Below are 23,923 nucleotides of genomic sequence, written 5' to 3'. Positions count from 1 at the left end.
ATGCTAGAAATCTTTGAATTATTCTCTTCTAACTATTTTGAAATGTACAATAGATTATCAACTATAGTCATCCCCATTGATCTGTCAAGACCGGGTATTGGTTCTTCCATCAAACCATGTATCCTTCTTCTGTATTTACCTCCTTTCTCTACCCACTCCTCCCTTCCAATCTTTCTCTACTTGCTGCCTTCTTTCCCACCTTCCTCCTCACTCAACAGACTCTTTCTGTTCATTTCTTTCTCCAATCTTGCTGTTCTGTTTTCATTATTTTATCTTAGCAATGAAATACAAAATGTTCATTTGTTTCAGGAGACTACAACTAAATGAAAATACAACTCTACCCTGAAAAAACAACTTTAATAATCTCTAAGTCTCTAACTGCTTTTTTTTTTTACAGTAAATGGCTGTATATTAAAGGGCTATATATGCACCCAACACAAAAGCACCCAGATTATAAAGCAAGTCTTCAGAGCCCCTTGAAGGCGTTGAATGTTCTTCTTCAGACATTACATTTATCCTGCATTTGTTCAGTATTAAATCTCTGATGTTGAACACAATATAAGGACTTGCTAAAGACTTTTCCACATTTTTAGCACTTGTGGAGCTTCTCTTTTTTTTGTTTGTTTGTTTGTTTGTTTTTGTTTTTTTTTTTTTTGTTTTTGTTTTCCTGAGCTTCTCTTGTATTGATTCTCTTATGTCCAGTAAGTTGTGAGAATCACCTGTCTGCTTTGCCACATTCTTCACATTTGTAGAGTTTACTTCCAGTGTGAATTCTCTTATGATTAGTAAGGTCTGAGAAGCACTTAGAAGTTTTGCTATATTCTTCATATTTGTAAGGTCTCTCTTCCATAAGAATTCTCTTGTGGTTAATAATGGTTCAGGAGCAGGTAAAGGCTTTGCCACATTCTTGACAGATGTAGGGTTTCTCTCCAGTGTGAATTCTCTTGTGTTTACTAAGGGCCAAGAACCACTTAAAAGCTTTCCCACATTTATTACATTTGTAGGGTTTCTCTTCAGCATGAATTATCTTGTGTCTAGCAAGGTTTCAGAACCACCTATAGGATTTGTTACATTCTTCACATTTGTGGGATTTCGCTCCAGTATGAATTCTCTTATGATTAGTAAGGTCTGAGAATCACTTAAAAGTTTTGCCACATTCTTTGCATTTGTAGGGTCTGTCTCCAGTATAATTTCTACTGTTTTTAATAAGGGTTGAGGAGCAGGTTAAGGTTTTGCCACAGTCTTCACATTTGTAGGGTTTCTCTCCAGTATGAACTCTTTAATGTTCAGTAAGGTTTGAAAACTTTTTAAAGGCTTTGCCACATTCTTACGTTTGTAGCATCTCTCTGCAGTATAAATTCTCTTACATCTAGTAAAATCTGAGAACAACCCATAGCATTTGCCACATTCGTCATATTTGTAGCATTTCTCTCCGCTAAAAATTTTCTTATGTTTACTGAAGATTGAGCACAACTCAAAAGCTTTGTCACATTTATGACATTGATATGTTTTGCTATGGGTCATTGGTAAACATTGATAAAGATAATTGAAACTGCTTTTCTACCCCTTGCAGTTACCCATACAATGGTAGTCTTTCTTTAAATGTAAATTATTAAGGTCACACATCTTCCATATTTCCTCAAAATCACTTTTTGAAATTAATTTTTTATATCATGTTCCAGCAATATCTCTACAGTAAAATGAAAACAAACAAACAAACAAAAGCCAGCGTGTATTTGAAATGTTCACCTCCAGAGAAGTAGCAAAACAGCATTCCAGCTCACTAGGGTGGGTCTTTCCTGTACTTTGGGGTAGTCATTCTCCTTCACAAGCCGTTTTGTGGCCTCCAGATATTCCCCCATCCTCCCTGTACCTGCAGGGGAAAGGACAACAGGGGCTGTCATAGAGGCACAGAGGAGCTCCCGGAATGGAGAAGATGGAATAGTGGAGATGGGAACTCTCTCTGTTTTTAATCCTATTATTTTTATAGGCACAATTTATATATTTGGTACCATAAAAGTTTACATAAAATCAATTTTTGCAGAAGGCAAAAATTAGAGACATAGGTGCATTCTCCCTAGTTTTAAAGGCACTGCTCATGTGTGCTGTAATAAACACGTGACAGTTTTATTGAAATAGTCAGATAGTTCCATTGCAATAGGATGCCAGTAAGCTCTACAAAGAAAAAAATACCAGCCAAAGAAAAATCTACCCTCCAATAGCCAATGGCACAGGGTGCAAACACTCTCAGGAGACCCTCATCCTCCTCACACAGAAGTAACCTGTCAAATTCAGAGTCCCCGCAGCTGGGTGAAGACTCTTCTGTGTCCTCTCCCTCCCTCATCCAATAAAATACTAGAAAATAAGCCTATTCATTGCAAGTTTTGGGCTGTCTTATGTTTCTGTAATCTATTGTTTAATTAAGTGCTAATTTGGGAATCTGGATCCACAGCCTGTAAAATTATTTAGCTCAACATTGCTACTCTAGAGAAAAGCTATCTGCTTAACCAGCCCATCTTCCATTACTTTTAGTGAAAAAACAAATGAACAGAATCAACTTCTGAGTGATTCAGGAGGCACTTTAACTTGAATTTTGAATGAAGAGTCAGTCTAGGGTGGGATGAGGCAGCTACTTAGAGGCTGGGGATTTTCTCATTTAATCTTCATAATAACTCTGTGTATAGGTAATGTAACTATCACATTTTACAGAGAAAGAGACTGAGGCTTGGTTACATGTCAAAATTACATTGATAGATGTCTTAGTTCATTTTCTGTTGCCTATAACAGAATACATGAAACTGGGTAATATATAAAGAAATTTATTCCTTACAGTTATGGAGACTGAGAAGTCCAAGGTCAAGGGACTGCATCTAATGAGGCCCCTCTTGCTGATGGGGACCCCGCAAGTGTCTCCAGGTAGTGCTGCACACTACATGGTGAGGGGGCTGAGTGTGATAGCTCAGATCTCTCTTTCTCTTCTTATAAAGCCACCAGTCCCACTCCCATGATAATCCATTCACCCATTAATTCATGAACGGATTACTCATGAAGGCAGAGCCCTCACAACCCAATCACCTTTTGAAGGCCCCACCTCTCAATACTGCCACGTTGAGATTAAGTTTCAACATGAGTTTAGGAGGAAACAAACATTCAAACTATAGCAATTGTTAATTGCAAGATTAAATTCAGTCTAAGCAGTCTGCCTTTGTATTAGTCTGTTCCCACATTGCTATAAAGAACTACTTGCGATTAGGTAATTGATAAAGAAAAAACATTTAATTGGCTCACAGTCCTGCAGGCTGTACAGGAATCATGGCTGGGAAGGCCTTAGGAAACTTACAATCATGGCAGAAGCTGAAGAGGAAGGAAACATGTCTTACATGGCTGGAGCAGGAGGCAGAGAGAGACGGGAGGTGCTAAACACCTTTAAACAACCAGAGTTCATGGGAACTCACTATCTCAGGCAAAGGAAGGGGAAAATCTGCCCCCATGATTCAATGACCTCCCATCAGGCCCCTCCTTCAACACTGGGAAACTCAAATTCAGCATGAGATTCGGGTGAGGACACAAATCCAAACCATACAGCCTCCCATCTGACACCAGAGGCTACACTCTGAAACTTCCCACCACACTGCTTCCTCAAGCCCTGGTTGAGGGTTATGGCCTCTGTGAGACCTCCCTGTCCATCAAGAGTTCTTCCTTTCTCCTCCCAGAGCATTCCAAAACAAACTTCTGCAGAATGGAAGAACAGGAAATAGGCCATTTTGACCTTTGTATTCCCAACCCCTAGTTCAAGATGCTTTCTCAGTAGATGTTTATAAGTTGAGTACATGTCCTATAAAACATAAAGGATCTTAGAGAGCAAATGTATGTTCTGTATACTGCCATCTGGTAGTTTCTCAATCCATGTCCAAATACCATTTTTCTCTCAGTCATTTAATCTTCCCTCCTTGTCTTAGTCTGTTTGGGCTGCTGTAGCAAAGTGCCACAAAATAGGTGGTTTATGAACAACAGAAATTTATTTCTCACAGTTTTGGAGGCTGGAAGTTTGAGATCAGGGCACCACCATGGTCATGGCCCTCTTCAGGTTACTCACTGCTGTCTCCTCCTTATCTCCTCACATAGTGGAAAGAAGGCTCAAGAGCTCTCTAGAGTATCTTTTATAAGGGCACTAATCCCATTCATAGGGACTCTATCCTCATGACCTCCTCACCTTCCAAAGGCCCCATCTCCTACTATTATCACATTGGGGGTTAGGATTTCACAAGGTAAATTTGGGGGAGACACAAACATTCAGTCCATGGCATTCCACTTTGTCAGACCTTGGAACTCTTTTTCCTAATTGCAATCTCTTTCATAATTACCCTTCCCTTCTTAATCATCACATAAAATTCATTTTTAAAAAATTTGGTTTAATGTATTTCTCTTGGTGTGTGCTCTTTTCTTCATTATTCATATTTGTTTGTTAGAGATCATAAATTCTAAGGCAAAAAAACATTGTATAATAAATATTGGCAGAGGATCTTAAACCCAGTATGTGCTTAATAAATAAACAAATATAATTCTCCTGGTACATCTTTAACACCACACAAAATTCAGCACTCCTTCAAGATTTATACACTCATTTACTGATTCATTTATTCATTGAGTAAATTCACAAATGGCTATTATATATAAAGACACATATCACAGACTAGAAGTGCAAATATGAAACAGACATGAACATAGCCTTCAGAAAACATATGTCTACAAGAAGAAATAGCGAATGTTCCACTAAAAAGAAATAAAGAATGTCCTATGACCATTTCCAACTAAACAGATTAGGAAAGACTTCATGAAGAAAAAGGACCTTACAGAAAGCCATAAGATAAGTAATATTTAGAAATTTGGCAAAGAAGAAGACAGAAGGGCATTCCAGCTGGAGCAATGGAGCAAAGAATTTGAGCAAACGCAGAAAAGTAGGAAAGCCTGAGGCATGGACTTGAAACAGAACAAAGTTCATCTTGCTGAGGCATTGAGTGGGGAAAGAGGAAGGTAAGAAGCTGAGATGGAAATGTTCATAAACGCTGGCTGATGAAGCAAACCCAAATGAGGCCCAGGCTGGGGATGTCAAGCCACTGGAAGAATTCCCCTAATTTGCATAGCTCTCCAATGGAACACAGTGTGAGCAGCCCACAACAGATTGAAGGTGTCTAGGAGCTTGACAGTCTATGTTGCAATCAGAGACAGTCTTCCAGTTATGGGAAGAAGAAGCCACAGGAAGGAAGTATCCAGATGGAAAAGCATCATGATTGCCTTTGAAGTCATCATTACTGAGGACCTGTTGCTGTGTGGCACAGCGCTGGCTACTATCCAAAAGAAACTTTCTCTGTGAGCTTCAGTAAACTTCCTTGCCTCTCTAAGCCTCAGTTTTCTCATCTATAATATGGTGCATAGTGGAGGCAGTGGAGCAAGGAGAGGTCGCTATCACCCATCTGGCAAGAATATTGTAACTACAAGCTAACACGTAAAAGACTTGATGCAATGCCTAATAACTAAGGGCTGCTCAATAAATGGTAACTATTTATTGTGAAAATTTTAAATTTATGTATGCATGTGTGTATTTTATTGCATGTATATATTTATGCCTATGTAAATCCACACACATGTATAGATACATAGTGATTTTTCACAATATCCTGATGAGGTAGGGAAGGCAATTTCCCAAAGAAACTAATCCCATAGAAGAGTTAAGGCATTTGGCCGAGATCACACAATGGTTTGGATTAGAACCCAAAGCTGCCTCCTCCTAGTCCCAGGCTCTTTCCAGCACAGCATGATACCCAAGCATGCTTCAAGACAACCCAGGTATGATTTTAAGTAAGAATCAGGAAATGGGCTGGAAGGATTCTCTCACCAGAGAAGGCAGGGGAAGGAAGCTGTCAATTCTCCTGCAGGTGGCTATTTTTCATCTAGTTCTTCTGCACCTTCACAGAAGAACCAGAGGCCACCTTTTAAGCTGTCAATCATATTGCTCTTCTGGGCTTGCTTTATTTTTTTATTTTTAGTAGGGATAGGGTTTTGCCATGTTGGCCAGGCTGGTCTTGAACTCCTGGCCTCAAGCGATCCTCCCACCTCAGCCTCCCAAAGTGCTGGGATTACAGGCATGAGCCACTGCACCTGGCCTCTTCTGGGCTTTCTTTAAATTCTTGGTAAGATTTCCTCAAAGGTGGGAGCCCCAGCTAAGTTTACTATTTCAAATAAAGGATCTGAGGGCAAACCTCTGAGAGTTCCTCAAGGCCAGGGTGCCTGTTTTTTAAATCTTTGTCTCCCCAGCACCCAGAGTCTTGTGGGTTCTCAGGGCACCCTGCAGAGTTGTGGTGAGTCAGGTTGTAAGGGTCAGGGTCCACACCTGTGCTCCTGGGGTTAGCTGGAGCACAGAGCCAGGACTCAAGCACAGAGGATGGAGCAGCAGGCACACAAAAGGAAATGGGTCAAACCAGGCATGATTCAGGAGATAGTGTCTTTTGGGACCATGACCCAAACATGCTGAACTGACAGCTTCTCCAGCTGGCTTTCTTTCTTCTTACTTCATATTCTAAGGTTTCAGTCAAGGAAGTATCAACAGAAAGGCATGACATGGATGGATGTCTCAGAGCACTGAGGCAAATAAACCAAGGAAAAATAAGCAGGCCAGGAATCTTTGGTTAGCTGATCACATTGCAATTATGCTGCTATTATAAGAGCGAGTGACCCAGACCCGGTTAGTTGGCAAGTATTTCTTTGCAGAAATCAGCTGCTGAAAACGTACATATCTCAGCATGCTCTCGTCTGACATGGCACTGTGTCTCCAGAAACTGTTATCAGAAAGGGGTCCTGATCCAGACCCCAGGAGAGGGTTCTTGGATCTTGCACAAGAAAGAATTCAGGGCAAGTCCAAAGTGCAAAGCAAAAGCAAGTTTATTCAGAAAATAAAGGAATAAAACAATGGCTACTCCATAAGCAGAGCAGCAACTTAAGCTGCTGGATTATGGATACTTATAGTTATCTCTTGATTATATGCTAAACAAGGAGTGGATTATTCATGAGTTTTCTGGGAAAGGGCTGGGCAATTCCTGGAGCTGAGGGTTCCTCCTCCTTGTAGACCATATAGAATATGTAACTCCCAGAGGGTACCATGGCATCTATAAACTGTCATGGCATTGGTGGGAGTATCTTTTAGCATGCTAATGCATTATAATTAGCATATAATAAGCAGGGAGGATGAGCAGAGGTTACTGTCATGGCCATCTGGGTTTTGGGTCTTGGCTGGCTTTCATTACTGCAACCCATTTTATCATCAAGGTCTTTATGACCTGCATCTCGTGCCTACCTCCTATCTCATCCTGGGACTAAGGAGGCCTAACTTCCTGGGAATGCAGCCTGGTAGGTCTCAGCCTCATTTTACCCAGCCGCTATCCAAGATGGTGTCGCACTGGCTCAAATGCCTCTGGCAAAAACTATAAAGAAGAACTAAAAACTCCATATCCAGGAGCTAACACAATTCAAGCTGAAGAAAATCAGGTCATAGACTCAAGGGAGTTTTATCTGAACTTTTGAACTTAGATTTTTTTTTACTAGCTAGATTTTTAGTAAAGAATAAGGATGAGAGAAAGTGATGGACAAAGGCTTTGAGACCCTAGCATTTAATTTTACTCCATGATGCTGGAATTTGAGCCCCGGATTCTCAGGCAACATTGGCAAAATAAAGGAAGCCAAACTACTCTTGTGCTTTCTCACGCTAATATCCACCCAAGAAGCAGGCAGAATGGAGGCCCCAGAGCCCCAACCAGTAACCCTACCTCCCCTCCAGGGTGAGAAAAAATCAGGCTCAAATTAAAGTGTTATCTGGCAAAAGAAGTATGAAAAACTGCTGTGCCCTTTTCTAGCGATTCCAATGAGCTCATGTATTTTCATTTTGAGGTGTTAAACACTGCCAGAGAGAGAGTATTCTATGAGTATTTAGGTCAAATGCTAGGATTTCTTTTAACCCTTTAGAATTCCAGTCAAATTCCAATGATACTAAATTGAAAACCCAAAATGGATGTAACAGACTTTTTCCGGAACCTTTACAGAGTAATCTCCAATATTGGAGGTAGGGGGTCAGAGGGGTTATTAGTTTTATTGTTTGTTTTTGTTTTTTAGACGGAATCTCCCTCTGTTGCCCAGGGGGAGTGCAGTGGCGCCATCTTGGCTCACTGCAACCTCCACTTACTGGGTTCAAGCAATTCTCCTGCCTCAGCCTCCCAAGTAGCTGGGATTACAGACACCCGCTACCACGCCTGGCTAATTTTTTGTATTTTTGGTAGAGATGGAATTTCACCATGTTGGCCAGGCTACTTTTGAACTCCTAACCTCAGGTGATCTGCCTGCCTCAGGCTCCCAAATTGTGTGCGTGTTTGGTTTTTTGCTGTTGTTGTTTTGAGACAAAGTCTCCCTCTGTCACCCAGGCTTCAGTGCAGTGGCTCCATCTCAGCTCACTGCAACCTCCACCTTGCAGGTTCAAGCTATTCTCCTGCTTCAGCCTCCCAAGTAGCTGGGATTACTGGTGCCTACCACCACACCCAGCTAATTTTTATATTTTCAGTAAAGATGTGATTTCACCATGTTGGCCAGGCTGGTCTTGAACTCCTGTCCTCAAGTGAGCCACCTGCCTCGGCCTCCCAAAGCGCTGGAATTACAGGCATGAGCCACCACACCTTAATATTTTTGTTGTTTTTTTTAAAGAGTCCATCTGATCTCAGACAGATGGCATAATCTCTTTCTGCCCCTCATAAAAGGATCCCTGTTGTGAAATTTCCATGGAGCTTTCATAATGTTGCACAGTGGCTCTTCCCCCACCCAATTCTTCTATCCTCACTGTGTGCATAAATTTAGGCTGGATCTCTGGTTAGATGAGGATAATCTTCCTTACCTGGTAACTCCCAAAGTAATTTTTTTAGGTTTTTAAGTAAAAACGAAAAAAATCATTCCTAAGACCACAGAGCAGATCTCAGCAAGGCATTCAGAAGTCATAACACTTGCACTAAAAGTCAACTTTCAAAGAAATCCCTAAGAAGGAGCCGGTCTGCCAAGAAATTGCTAATGATCTGCTCTTTACCCTGGAAAGATAGATGAAATCAACGTTCTCTGTTTCTCCCTCAGCGTTAACTGTCCTGAAACCTTAAGCAGCCCCAACTCCCAAGAAGGCAGATAAAGGGTCACTCAGTCAACAATTAGTTATCTTAGGAGCTTGGTGTTGGGTGTAGAGTTAACGGGACAAGGAAATCCAATAAGCTGCCTCATATACAATTACACACAGAGTTCAGTAACTTTCATATGTGAAAACAACAATAAGAAGAGATAATGAAAGGAAACATTTATTTTATAACAAATAATATCTAGCAATAAATTTAAGAGTTATGCAAGATGATCAAAATATTAAAATGCTGCAACTAAACTAGATGGGAAACTTGAGTAAATGCAAAGGCTTATAGTGACTTTTGGTAGCCAAGTACAGCATTATTAAGAAGCCAATTCTCGGCCGGGCGCGGTGGCTCATGCCTGTAATCCCAGCACTTTGGGAGGCCCAGGCGGGTGGATCACGAGGTCAAGAGATCGAGACCATCCTGGTCAACATGGTGAAACCCCGTCCCTACTAAAAATACAAAAAAAAAATTAGCTGGACATGGTGGCGCGTGCCTGTAATCCCAGCTACTCAGGAGGCTGAGGCAGAATTGCCTGAACCCAGGAGGCGGAGGTTGTGGTGAGCCGAGATCGCGCCATTGCACTCCAGCCTGGGTAACAGGAGCAAAACTCTGTCTCAAAAAAAAACAAAAAAAACAAACAAACAAAAAAAAGAATTCTCCCCAACATATTCATAAATGTAATGCACTCTCAGTGAAATATCAAGTTGTTTTTTATTTTGTCTTGTCTCTTTTTGTTTTGCTTTGATGTCCAGACTGGAGTGCAGTGGCGTGATCTCAGCTCACTGCAACCTCCACCTCCCGGGTTCATGCCATTCTCCTGCCTCAGTTTCCCAAGTAAGTGGGACTACAGGCGTGTGCCACCACGCCCAGCTTTTTATTTTTTTTTTTTTTTAATAGAGAAAGGGTGTCACTGTGTTAGCCAGGATGGTCTCGATCTTCTGACCTTGTGATCCACCTACCTCATCCGCCCAAAGTGCTGGGATTATAGGCGTGAGTCACCACGCCTGGCCTTGTTTTGTTTTGTTTTGTTTTTTAACTAGTCAAGCTGATTCTAGAGTTGACATGGAAAAAGAAACATGAAGTATTGCCCTGAAAATGTTTTAAAAGAAATATAATAGGTGCCAGGTGTGGTGGCTCAGGCCTGTAATCCCAGCACTTTGGGAGGTTGAGGCAGGCAGATCACCCAAGGTCGGGAGTTCCAGACTAGCCCGGCCAACATGGTGAAACCCTGTCTCTACCAAAAGTACAAAAATTAGCCATACTTGGTGGCATGCGCCTGTAATCCCAGCTCCTCAGGAGGCTGAGGCAGGAGAATCACTTGAACCTGGGAAATGGAGATTGCAGTGAGGTGAGATCATCGCCATTGCACTCCAGCCTGCATGGCAGAACGATATTCTGTCTCAAAAAAAAAAGAAATATAATAAGGAGAGCACTTGCCTTACAATATACTAAATATATTCTAAAGTTACATTAACATAAACCATGCAGTACTCATGCAATAAACAGACAGATCATGGCATGGGAGAAAGCTTAAAAAATAAACACAAGTACATATGGCAAATTAGCGAATAATCAATCTGGGATCTTCAATCTGTGGAGAAAGATTATTTTATAGACAGCTTAGGGACAATATGGGAACCATTTGGGAAAAAATAAAGTTGAAATCATATTTCATATCTAACACCAGAATAAACTCCAAATGAATCGAAGATTTATATGTGAAACATGGGACCATAAACTTACCAAAAGAAACCTGGGAGGGTTCTTTTATAATGCCAGTTGGGGAAAACCTTTCTAACTGTGACGGAAAACTAGAAGCCATAGAAAGAAATATTGACAAATTCGACACCGTCAAACACAAGTCCACATAGTAAAACCACCATAAACAAAGATTTTTATTTTTTAAAAAAAGATAATCTAGGGGAAGACAATATTTACAACTTATATCACAGACTAATGAGCCAATAGAAAAATTGGCAGCAGATATGAACAGGCAGTTCCCAGAAAATTATTCTCAAATATATTTTAAAAGCTTCCTCTCATTATTAACTAAAGAAATGCAAGTAAAAACTATGAGATACTATCTCCCATCTTGAAGTTCAAAAATGTCAAAATATATGGCCAGGCACAGTGGTTCATGCCTATAATCCCAGCACTTTGGGAGACCAAGGTGGACAGATCGCCTGAGGTCAGGAGTTCAAGACCAGCCTGACCAACATGGAGAAACCCTGTCCCTACTGAAAATACAAAATTAGCTAGGCGTGGTGTTGCATGCCTCTAATCACAGTTACTCAGGAGGCTGAGGCAGGAGAATCGCTTGAACACAGATGGCAGAGGTTGCAGTGAGCAGAGATCACACCATTGCACTCCAGCTTGGGCAACAAGAGCAAAACTTCATCTCACACACAAAAAAGTCAAAATACTTTCTGTTGTGGTGTTGGCAAGGGCTCTCGAACATTACTGAGAAATGGAAATAAATTGTTATAACCTTGCTGGAAAGTAATTTCTCAAGAACGTCAAAAATTATAAATGCGTATGTTCTTTGACCAACCAATTTCATTTATGGGAATTCATCTCATGTATCTATGTATCTATGTGTGTGTGTGCATGCGTGTGTGTATACACACAAAATGATACATGTGCACAATTATTCAATGCATCATTGTTCATTATATCAAATAGTGAACAACTCAATATCTTTTAATAAGATCCACTTTGAGGCATTCAGATCATATACACACATAAATAAAATAATAGTTAAATTGTAGTAAACTTATCCAGTGGAATAGCATATAGCCATAAAATAATGAGGGGGGGTTTCTTTTTGAGTTTTTTGTTCTTTATGCACTAAAATTAAATAATCTCCAGGATATATTGTTAAGTGAAAGGAGGAAGTTGCAGAACAATGATACGAATATTCATTCCACTATTTCTAGAGAAAACAAAAAGAATATATACATTATATCTTACATATTTGAAGGCACATGTAAAATATAATGGTAGATGTCATGCAAATTATCTGTGGAGAAGGAAATTGTATGCCAGGATAATGGGAGCAAAACCTTCACCATATACCCTTTGAGCTTTTTGAATTTGAACCATGTGAATGTATTATCTACTGTTTAAAAATCAATAAATACAATTTTAAAAGAATTTACAGGTTACTGAGAGTGAGAAGACAAGCAAAATTAAAAGTTGTGCCTAAAATGCATAAACATCAATGCACAAACAGACTCGGCATGGGCTCCCGATCAGCAGATGGAAGAGAAAAGTGTGATTTCAGTAGCATACTATGATGGAAGGAGCTCGGAATACAAAGCTTTCAAGGCATAATTTCAAAAAAAGAGTTAAAAACATGATTTTCTTCCAGAACAAAATGAGCACTTGTCAAAGATTTCATTTAATTTATTAATCCATAAAGGGAATCAGTAAGATGGGAAAGCTGATGCCAAAAGCAATTGAGGAAGTGGGGTTTATATAGCCCGTAGGGAAAGGCGCACCACAGGAAGTTTTTTAAAGTCAGGGACAAATCTAGTTAATGTTTCACAGGGCAATAAAAGTATAGATTACTCTTGCTAATGGACAGAAATCATTTGCTTCCCTACAGGATCCATATCTACAAGTTAACTGCCAACTTCACAGAGCAGAGCCCTTAATTGCAAATAACAAGGTCATTTGGGATATTTATTATCCTAGAGACAGAATCAGCTGCACAATTTGCTGGGCCAAGTGCAAATAAAAATTCAGAGGCCTTTGTTTAAAATTATGAAGAATTTAGGCCAGGCACAGTGGCTCATGTCTGTCAGCACTTTGGGAGGCTGAGGCAGGCGGATCACTTGAGGTCAGGGGTTCGAGACCAGCCTGGCAAACATGGTAAAAACCCCATCTGTACTAAAAATACCAAAATTAGCCAGGCATGGTAGCAGGCGCCTCCCTAGCTACCTGAGAGGCTGAGGCAGGAGAATCACTTGAACCTGGGAGGCGGAGGTTGCAGTGAGCCGAGATGGTGCCACTGCACTCCAGCCTGGAAGACTGGAACAAAACTCCATCTCAAAAAAATAAAAATAAAAATAAAAATTATGGCACAAGTTGCATGCCCAAGAAGCTCACCCCACAGAACCAAATAATTTTTTTTTTTTTTTTTTTTGAGACAGAGTTTCGCTCTTGCTGTCCAGGCTGGAATGCAATGGTGCAATCTCAGCTCACCACAACCTCTGCCTCCCAGGTTTAAGTGATTCTCCTGCCTCAGCCTCCCAGGCAGCTGGGATTACAGGCATGTGCCACCATGCTCTGCTAATTTAGTAAAGACGGAGTTTCTCTATGTTGGTCAGGCTGGTCTCAAACTCCCAACCTCAGGTGACCTGCTTGCCTTGGCCTTCCAAAGTTCTGGGATTACAGGTGTGAGCCATCTTGCCCAGCCTAGAACTAAATAATATTTAGAAGAGTTTTTAAACAGTGCTCCAGTGTGACGTTGAGAGTACATGCAGTCACTCTGTAATCCCAGCACTTTGGGAGGCTGAGGCAGGTGGATCACTTCAGGTCAGGAGTTCGAGACTAGCCTGGCAAACATGGTGAAACCTATCTCTACTAAAAATACAAAAATTAGCTGGGTGTGGTGGCAGACGCCTGTAATCCCAGCTACTCAGGAGGCTGAGGTGTGGCTCCCCATCAGCATCTTCTCCTTCTTTATCTGGAACTCCCTCCTCAACCTCCATCATTTTAACCAAATGAGGAAAAATATCCTCCTTTATTTCTAATTTTTGGGTAATTTTTCTTTACAGAGTCAAAAGAACCACTTCCTAGCTGTGTGGTTTTGGGCAAGTTACTTACCCTCTGCAATGCTCCATCACTTGGCTGGTAGATGAGGATTGTGAATAATCTTGCCCCGTATACTTCACAGGGTTTTAGTGATTACTAAATGAGACAGGGATTTGACAGTTTTTGTGCAATAGGTTCTGTACAAACCTGTACAAATGCTTTGTATCAGCATGTAGCTGTGGCATCCCAGCCTGGTATTCTTTTTTTTTTTTTTTTTTTGATACAGAGTCTCTGTTGCCCAGCCTGGAGTGTGGTGGTGCAATCTCAGCTCACTGCAACCTCCACTTCCCGCTTTCAAGCGATTCTCCCACTTCAGCCTCCCAAGTAGCTGGGACTACAGGCACCCACCACCAAGCCCTGCTAATTTTTGTATTTTTAATAAAGACGGGGTTTCACCATATTGGCCAGGCTGATCTCAAACTCCTGACCTTGTGATCCGCCCAGCTTGGTCTCCCAAAGTGCTGGGATTACAGGCGTGAGCCACCGCACCCAACCCCAGCCTGGTATTCTTAGAGCTTCTCTTTGGAGAGTCAGTTTTCCTAGCTTAGTCAGAGAAATCTTCCTGAGAAAAATGACCTTCAATTGCATTGTAAAGAGAAGAAGAAACACGGTGTTGTTGTCAGGAGGTGAGAGCTTGTCTCAGACGTAAGTGACTGTTTGGACAAAAGCTTGGAGAAAGGAAACGGTGAGCCCATCGAAGGAGACCATGAAATAACCAGCCTCACGGGCTGACCGGAAATGAGAGATGACCAGTCAGGTGGGCAGAGATTGCAGAACCCAAAGAACTCATCACCCCAGGGAACATCGGGCAGCTCTGTCACATTCTCCCCCTATCCTTCTAATGACAGAAGAAAGGAAATACCTCTTTAAATAAGCCACTAGAATTGGGACACTTCTTTAAATTCTTGTGTTTGTCTTCATAAATCCATGAAAATGTTACGTTCTATTTCATCACATACTCACACTTATTTTAATAAAAATTTTACATTCTATTTCATCACATACTCACAATTATTTTAATAAAAATTTTACATTCTATTTCATCACATATTCACAATTATTTTAATACTAGAGTAGGCCAGGCGCAGTGGCTCATGCCTGTAATCCCAGCACTTTGGGAGGCCAAGGTGGGTGGATCACAAGGTCAGGCATTCAAGACCAGCCTGGCCAAGATGGTGAAACCCCATCTCTACTAAAAATACAAAAATTAGCCGGGCATGGCAGTGGACACCTGTAATCCCAGCTACTCGGGAGACTGAGGCAGGGAATTGCTTGAACCTGGGAGGCGGAGGTTGTAATGAGCCAAGATCGCGCCACTGCACTCCAGCCTGGATGACAGAGTGAAACTCCGTCTCAAAAAAACAAAAAATACTAAAAATAGCAATCCTCCCTGAAAAAAAAAAGTCTTTGGCAAAGTTGAATCCCATCAAAATGTTTCATAAATTATTCCGTGGTTTCCCAATCCAAGAGGCTGAAATATCCCTGTCTGAAAAGCACTGTGCTATTAGCACCTTTCTATGACATTGCTCATGACACCTCGATGATAAAGGTAGAAAAGAGTCCACACTTGGTTGAGGTCCTCTCGGCACTTCAGGGACTAGGAGTCCTTGGATGGAAACCCAGAGAAGACATGCTTAGGGCAGAGATCCACTCCCAGCCACGGTCACATCGACTTCTCTGCAGCCGTTTCCCTTTGCACATACTGCCACCCAAGTGCCTTCAGCCTGACCTCTTCTTGACTGGCTTAAGGATATTTACAACTACTTGAGTTTTTCCAAAATTCCTTCACCCTCCTTCTTTGGCCCCTCTAGTTTTTCTGCTCCATAATTGGGTATGGAAGTGGAGCAAAGCGGGCAGAGCAAGAGGAAGGGGAGCTGCAGACTCAGAACACAGCAGCCTCCACAATCTGTGACTTGCAGACCACCCAGGCTCCAAGCCTCCCAGCTCTGATGCTAGCTCCTGCCTACTGCACTGAGCCCCTTGAACTGTGCACATATTTCTGCTCTCCAGAGCTTTACCCCCCAGCGTAGAATATTATTTGTTTATCATTAGGATCAGGCTGCTGGATGCAGAATGTACTCTAGGAAGCACAAATTGCAGCCCTTTTATTTTTAACTGATCCAGGGATGAGCTTCTTTTGCCTTGCCCTTTGTTAGAGTCTGTGTATGTTGCTCAGAGACAATTTTAAGGGGCAAAATAAATGACTGCTCCTTTGTGTCTAAAAGAGGAATTAGACTGGCCATAGTGGCTCACGCCTGAAATCCCCCAAAATTTTCTACTGCTGAAGTGGGAGGATTACTTGAGTCCAGGAGTTTAAGGCCATTCTGGGCAACATAGAGAAACCCCCATCTCTAAGTTTAAAAATAGTAATAATAAATAAATAAAATTGGAATTAAAGGTAAACTGACGAGTCTTCCTTGATTCCTTCTTCCCATCCTCAGAGCTTATTTTTATTGCCAGCAAAGGGGCTGCAGGACTATAAAACAGGAGCTCAGAATAGCCAGTCTGACATTTTTTCCTCATTTGCTTCAAAATGTTGGAGGTTGGGCCGGGCACAGTGGCTGACACTTGTAATCCCAGCACTTTGGGAGGCCAAGGCGGGTGGATTACAAGGTCAAGAGATTGAGACCATCCTGGTCAACATGGTGAAACCCTGTCTCTACTAAAAATACAAAAATTAGCTGGGCATGATGGTGCAGCCTGTAGTCCCAGCTACTCAGGAGGCTGAGGCAGGAGAATCGCTTGAACCCAGGAGGCGGAGGTTGCGGTGAGCCAAGGTCAAGCCATTGCACTCCAGCCTGGGTAACAAGAGCAAAACTCCATCTCAAAAAAAAAAAAAAAGAAAGAAAAAGAAAAGAAAAGAAAAAAAAGAAAATTCAAAATGATGGAGGTTGAGGAGGGGGTTCTGGATAAAGATGGAGCAGACTAAACTAATCAGCCTGGTGTGGATAATTGTCAAAGTGAGGAGTTGAAACATAAGGGTTTCACTATTCTTTGCACTTCCTTTTAGGTTTAAAGTTATCCATGAGAGATTTTTTTAAATCCCTGCTCTCATGGAGCTTATATCCTCTCTGAAAACAGAGGCAATGTGAGAGAATTGTCACACAGCAGGATGCCTGGGGCTCGTGCCCAGCTTTCTTTTGCTCTGCTCTGTCCTTTGCCCACGACCAGAGAACTTCACCAACACCTCTCCGCAGAAAGCTCTGTGGCAGCAGCTCTTGCCGTTACCTCTCTGCCCAACTCCTGCCAGACTGGGGCCCAGCATCTTACATAGTTCTCTGTTCCTCCACTCCAGAAAAAGTAAAGGAAGAAAACTAGGAACACTAGGTTCTCGCCTACAGGATCAGCCTTATAGTCAGTAGCCAGGATCAATGCTAAGCAGACAAAAGCCACTCTTCCCTGCTAGATGAATGGCTAAAACGAGAAGAGAAACTTTAAAAACAGATGTTCCAGGTCCTACCCCAGGTATATGAAGCCAACTTGGGGTGGAGAGAAAGAACCTGTCATTTGAGACTCCCCTGGTGACTGCCACATTGCCAGGTGCGGCTACCTCTTCAGCAGCCCAGTGCTCAGTCTCAGGGTGCTCAGCCAGTCTGACCTCGAAGAATATCTCCACTCTAAAAGTTTGGTTCAAACTGCTGTTCCGCCTCAGACACCCACTATGGCCAGGCTGGTCTCGAACTCGTGACATCAAGTGATCCACCTGCCTCAGCCTCCCAAAGTGCTGGGATTATAGGCGTGAGTCACCGCAGCCAGCCAAGATTGCCTTTTGAGAAGAGAATTGGATGGTTGCGGATGGGGAGGAGGAAGCACTCTGTTTACTGTGCCTGGCCAGAGCCATAATTCTTCTTGTCATCCTGGCTTGAAATCAAAGTCATGGTTGACTTCCCTCTTCCTCCACCATCCCCCATGCCCCTCTCTAATCAATCAAAAAAAAAATCTCTTTACTCTCTATTCAAAAATTTACATTTGCTGTCTCTTTCTTCTTGGCACATGGTCTCTTTACCTCTCACCTAAAATGCTGAAAGCCTTACAGGTAAACCTTCCACCTCCCGTTCCTCCTTCACCTTTCTCCGATTCTCTCCTCTACCCTTCTTCCACCACTTCCAATCTCGTTCCTTTCCTTTAGATGTTTACAGGTAAATCCAATTCATCTTCCTTTGACTGTGTTGCTCCCCACGTCAAAAACTCTTAGTAGCTTCTTTGTCTCCTGGGCTTCCATCCCCTTCTTACTTCTGAGCAAAAATTGTACCTGTCCTTCAATGCTCCAATGTCAGCGTCATCTTCTCCATGAAGACTTCCATGATCACTCCTGCCAGATGCAGCCTCATGTTCCTGGATCCCAAGATGAGTGTGCTTATCTTCTGACAGTTCTCCCACACTGTTCTTACTGACTTTATTGCAGGCGTCCCCAAACTATGGCCCACAGGCCGCATGCGGCCCCCTGAGGCCATTTATCTGGCCCCCCACCGCACTTCAGGAAGGGGCACCTCTTTCATTGGTGGCCAGTGAGAGGAGCACAGTATGTGGCGGCCCTCCAACGGTCTGAGGGACAGTGAACTGGCCCCCTGTGTAAAAAGTTTGGGGATGCCTGCTTTATTGATTATATGCATAGCTCCCTTACCAGACCGTAGTGTCATTAGGGTATGTTTCCTTATTTTTTTAAATTTTTATTTATTGATTTATTTTGTGAGATAAAGCCTCACTCTGTCACCCAGGCTGGAGTGCAGTGCATGATTTCAACTCACTGCAGCCTCTGCCTTCGGGGTTCAAGCAATTCTTGTGCCTCAGCCTCCCAAATAGCTGAGATTAGAGGCATGCACCACCACGCCTGGCTGAATTTTTGTAGCGGAGTTTTGTCATGGGTGGCCAGGTTGGTCTCGAACTCCTGGCCTTAAGCGATCCACTCACCTTGACTCCCAAATCCTAAAAGAGAGAGCTGGGATTATAGGTGTGAGCCCCCATGCCCAGCCGGGTAGAGATCTTTACTCTTCTTTACATCCTGTACTGTGCCTAATGTTTTGCACAAAGGAAGCAGCTTAAAAGCTGTGAGTGTTGACAAATTGAATAAATGAAGACACTGGATTTTTGCTTCTGTGTTTTTAATTGTATCACTCAGTCATCCAGGCTGGAGTGCAGGGGTAAGATCTCGGTTCACTGGAGCCTTGATCTCCAGGGTTCAAATGATCCTCCTACCACTTCAGGCTCATGAGTAGCAGGGACTCTAAATGCACGCCACCATGCATGGTTAATTTTGGTTTTTGTAGAGACTGTGTCTCATTATGTTGTCCAGGCTAGTTACAAACTTTTGAGCCCAAGTGATCCTCCCACTTCAGCCACCCAAAATGCAGGGATTACAGGTATGAATCACCTTGCACAGCATGAAGAAATTAATAATAGATTATACTCAAGAGAGGAAGGTTGATCGGCAATTGTCACAGCCATGCTCATTATTAAATATCGAAATATTTCCCTTCTGGTTGGGAAGTTTAGCTGCTGCCCTGGGCCCACAGTGCCCCACCCCCACCTGCCCTGGATCCTCCTCTGAGAGCCCCTGAGTCCCTTGTATGATCCAGCACCTCAGGAGATAATACCTGACACAGCAGAAGCTCTTGAGAATTCATTGACGCCTCCACAGTAATTTCAATATGACCCCTGGGGAAAAGCAACATCGTAACCAAATAGAGTTAACAAAGTAGACTTTACTCAGGATACTCCACTCACCTGTGCACAAAAAGAACTGGAAAAATAGACATTGTTCCTGCACATCTTAAAATAGGAACATTCCAGTGGCAAGAGGACATATGAATGTCTGTGTGCGATTACTACTGAAAAGTGGGTTGCTGTCATTATTACTAGTAATAATAACAAGAATAGCCAGCATTTACTAATGTAATTTTCACAAGAACTCTTGGAAGCAACTGTTATTACCTCATTTTACAAGTGAAGAAGGAAGCTGAAGACCCGCGAGGTCATACTGTACCCAAGTTCCCCCAGGAGGAACACAGCCATCTGAGTCCACAGAGCTGCTTGTCTGTTTCATACTGTTTCCACCCCAGACAGCAGTGACGCTGTGCACCTCAGTAGGAAGGCAGAAAGCAGAGAGAGAGAGATTGAGAAATTAGGGGAGGGAATGAAAGAGGAAGAAGGAAAGAAGAAAGCAAGAAGGGAGGAAGGGAGGAGGGAAGGTGGGAGGGAGGGAAGGAAGGAGGGAGGGAAGGAAGGAGGGAGGGAAGGAAGGAGGGAGGGAAGGAAGGAGGGTGGGAAGGAAGGAGGGAGGGAAGGAAGGAGGGAGGGAAGGAAGGAGGGAGGGAAGGAAGGAGGGAGGGAAGGAAGGAGGGAGGGAAGGAAGGAGGGAGGGAAGGAAGGAGGGAGGGAAGGAAGGAGGGTGGGAAGGAGGTGAAAACAAATATAAGAAATAAGCATGGACATTTTGAGGCCCCACACATCATATTAAGCATATTAAAACACACCCAACCCCATTATTAACTATAAAAATATTACAAGGCCGGGCGCGGTGGCTCAAGCCTGTAATCCCAGCACTTTGGGAGGCCGAGGCGGGTGGATCACGAGGTCGAGAGATCGAGACCATCCCGGTCAACATGGTGAAACCCCGTCTCTACTAAAAATACAAAAAATCAGCTGGGCATGGTGGCGGGTGCCTGTAATCCCAGCTACTCAGGAGGCTGAGACAGGAGAATTGCCTGAGCCCAGGAGGCGGAGGTTGCGGTGAGCCGAGTTCGCGCCATTGCACTCCAGCCTGGGTAACAAGAGCGAAACCCCGTCTCAAAAAAAAAAAAAAAAAAAAAAAAAATTACAATATTTTTTATAATTTTACTTTTAAAATTTGGCCCAATAGTGATTTCTTGGCAATCACTGTGCATAATCAGGAATTCTTGCAATGAGAAAAAAACTTGCCTGTAAATTGTCAAACGTGTAAAAATTGTAACAATCGATGTAACGATTAATGAAGGTGACATCGCGGGTCTTTGTAGACCTACTTCTTAGCAATCGAGGTACTTATTAATTGCAGTTTAGGTCTTTCACATTTTTAGATCTTGAACTGAATCCCTACAGATAAACAGCCCTGGTTGCCAGGGTTTGAATAGGTCAGAAGAGCACAGTGATGCTTGAGGTTGTCATGGAAATGCTGTTGGCTCCCCCTTCCCAAGTCATCTTCACACATCTTCATATGGGAGGCAGGCATTTGCTTCCACTGTGGAGCTGACTCCATCTCCCAGCAGGCCTCTTCTGGAAATTGCATCCCCGTGTTCATTCTCACAGAGCCACTGGGAGACAGAGCAGCAGAGGGGAGCCGAGTGACGCTAGGTGAGGAGCTGTGGGCCCAGACGACTTGAGCCTAGTGAGCTCCCTGCCTCACTCATCTCTGGGCCCAGAGGGAGAGACACAGAGTGGTTACCAGTGAACACTGTTTACTGGGCCAACCTGAGCGCATTCCGATCCCAGGCTGCAGTCAAAGACGACACTGAACAGTCTTCCTTTGCTTTTCAGGTTGCTATGACAGCCAGGAATTTGCAAGTCAAACCGGACCTGGAGAAGAAGTCTGTCCTTGGCCCAAAAAGTTTGCAGTTCCAAATGCAAAATGGTTCTGCTCATGGTTCCTGTTGTCTTCTTTGACACCTGCCAGATGGAAGAACCTCTAAACCTGGGATTTGGAAATGTCCCAACAGAAAGGCTATTTCCAAGCTGGCTGAAGCTGAGTTAGAGGGAATTTAGGTGTGATAGAAGAAACTCGTTGGCAAGAAAAGCTGGAAAATATTACAATAGGTCCCAGAGAGAACCTCATTATCTTCTCAAGACATTTTTTATATTTGTTTAGTGTTCCGTGGTTTGCTAAGCACATTCACATAAATTATCTAATTGGATCTTCACATCCGCCGGGTGAAGAAGTAAAAATACATGTCATAATACTTGACCAAAGATGAGGAAAATGAAGTTCAATAAGAATAAGATCAAACAGCCAACAAGCAACAGGACTGAGATTTGAATCTGGGTTTTCCGACTGTAGACCTTGCTCTTTTCATTCTATTATGATAATCTCCAAAAATATAAAAGAGATCACATCTGAGCTGGACAGTTTAGAATCAAGACTTTTCTAAAACAAAGTGGTATTGTAGATAATTTTTTTGTGGTGAAATACAGAAGATGTAAAATTTACCACTTTAATCATTGTTTTTTTAACTTTTTTTCTTTTCTTTTTTTTTTTTTTTTTTTTTTGAGACGGAGTTTCGCTTGTTACCCAGGCTGGAGTGCAATGGCGCTATCTCGGCTCACCGCAACCTCCGCCTCCTGGGTTCAGGCAATTCTCCTGCCTCAGCCTCCTGAGTAGCTGGGATTATAGGCACGCGCCACCATGCCCAGCTAATTTTTTTTGTATTTTTAGTAGAGACGGGGTTTCACCATGCTGACCAGGTTGGTCTCGATCTCTCGACCTTGTGATCCACCCGCCTTGGCCTCCCAAAGTGCTGGGATTACAGGCTTGAGCCACCATGCCCGGCTTTTAACTTTTTTTCAAGACAGAGTCTTGCTCTGTCACCCAGGCTGGAGTGCAGTGGCACAATCTCGGCTCACTGCAATGTCCACCTCCCACGTTCAAGCGATTCTCCTGCCTCAGCCTCCCCAGTAGCTGGGATTACAGGCACGCACCAAGCCCTACTAATTTTTGTATTTTTAGTAGAAATGGTGTTTCACTACATCGGTCAGGCTGGTCGTCTATTTGACACGCCAGCCCCAAGCCCAGCCACAGATCTCATCCAAGCATTCAACTGCTCACCAGAGAAAGCACTCAAATAACTTGAACATATCCATGACTTGCTTTTAGGGATAATTAACTCATAGGATCCTACTCATAGGAATTCAATATGAGCAAGAATTCATTATACAGATTCATGTTACATAAAGGCATCTCCCACCACATCTGGAGGGTAGGTGTGTGAGTCTACGTGGGTGAAGAAAGGGAGTGTTCCAGGAAGGATTACATGGCAGGTTCTCTTCCCAAACAATTCTGGAACTTTAGGAAGTTCCTTAGTGTCTGTAAAGTACCTTCTTTATCTTTATCCATCTCTGCTCACTTCAGAAGTATGAGTTAGACTGTATCTTTAAAGGACTTCAGAAGATGTTGCTCTGTGATTACGAGGTGGGATGATATCTGATCATCTCCAGAGTTATCATTGCATCACCTGGCAAAAATCATCAGATTCTTCACAATGTAGTTTGGAAGAGTGAAGGAACTCAGGGCATCTGAGCTTGGGACTAGGAACCATGTCCGAATCTCAGCCTTGGGTATTCAACTCCTATCAACCTCAAATGCCCTCTCCTCTGTGAAGCAGTCCCTGATCACTACACAGGAATAGTTACCCTTTAAATTCAATAGCTCTTCACCTGTGCCTTTCTCAGGGCAATGGCTGTGTTTTGTCTTAGATTTGTGGTTATTGAAGAGTGCATTATACATCCTAAGAAAATGAGCCCTTTAGGGAGTAAATCCAGTTCTGGTTTGCAAGAAGTATAAAGCAAATGTTTCCCCTAAGCTCCCTAGCAGACTTCTCTTATACATTGATCAGACTCATTGGCTAGAATCGTGTCACATGGCCTTCCCTGGGGGCAAAGAAGGCCTGGAAAGCAAATGTTTGACCTTTTAGCTGCTATGGTTGAGGTAGGCAAAAGAGGGTATTAGGAACAGGGCTGGGTGAGCCAGTAAACAGTGTGTTTGGGATCTGTCTTTGTGCTGGGCACATCCTCTGGGAAGTCAGGGGAGAGGCTCCACCACCAGTCTTGGGCTCAGCTCCTGTTCCATCTGTGTCTGCTGTGTCTGTCATGGGGGTCCACACCAGTTTGAAATGGATTGATTCTCTACAACACTGAGAAACACGGGGTACAGA

The 23,923-nt window shown here is 42.8% G+C and overlaps 1 pseudogene; it reads right to left on the bottom strand.

Moving 5' to 3' along the window:
* Window positions 1-589: 589 nt before the first annotated feature.
* LOC101032589 (uncharacterized) lies at window positions 590-21,641 on the bottom strand (annotated as a pseudogene).
* Between the last annotated feature and the right edge of the window lie 2,282 nt (window positions 21,642-23,923).

Source organism: Saimiri boliviensis, chromosome 6 (genome assembly GCF_048565385.1).
Source record: "Saimiri boliviensis isolate mSaiBol1 chromosome 6, mSaiBol1.pri, whole genome shotgun sequence".
Taxonomy (NCBI): Eukaryota; Metazoa; Chordata; class Mammalia; order Primates; family Cebidae; genus Saimiri; species Saimiri boliviensis.
The sequence above is the reverse complement of the archived record's forward strand: the minus strand, read 5'-3'. Positions and strand labels throughout refer to the sequence as shown.